General features: G+C 45.0%; 1 protein-coding gene across 1 annotated transcript in view; it reads right to left on the reverse strand.

Annotated features, from left to right (window-relative positions):
• The window catches only part of CSUI_003208 (uncharacterized protein), a 5377-nt gene that overhangs the window by 1910 nt on the left and 3209 nt on the right, over positions 1-258 (reverse strand). The window lies entirely within an intron of this gene.

Consider the following 258-nt stretch of genomic DNA (forward strand, 5'->3'; position numbering starts at 1 on the left):
TGAGGCTTTGTTCTGTTGCCGTTGTGTTGTGTAGGTCATCGTGTGGAGGTGATAGGCTTTACGGATGCATCCAAGTACCCTTTAGCTAAGAAAGAACATACACGAGAATATCTGAGAGAAATAGCCCATCTCCGTCCTCGTTCATATCTTATTGGGGCAGTTATGAGAGTTCGCTCTCAGCTAGCCATGGCTACACATCGATTCTTTCAAGATCGAGGTTTCCAATACATACATACACCCATCATAACGGCATCGGAT

This window comes from Cystoisospora suis, assembly GCF_002600585.1.
Source record: "Cystoisospora suis strain Wien I chromosome Unknown contig_1405, whole genome shotgun sequence".
Classification (NCBI taxonomy): domain Eukaryota; phylum Apicomplexa; class Conoidasida; order Eucoccidiorida; family Sarcocystidae; genus Cystoisospora; species Cystoisospora suis.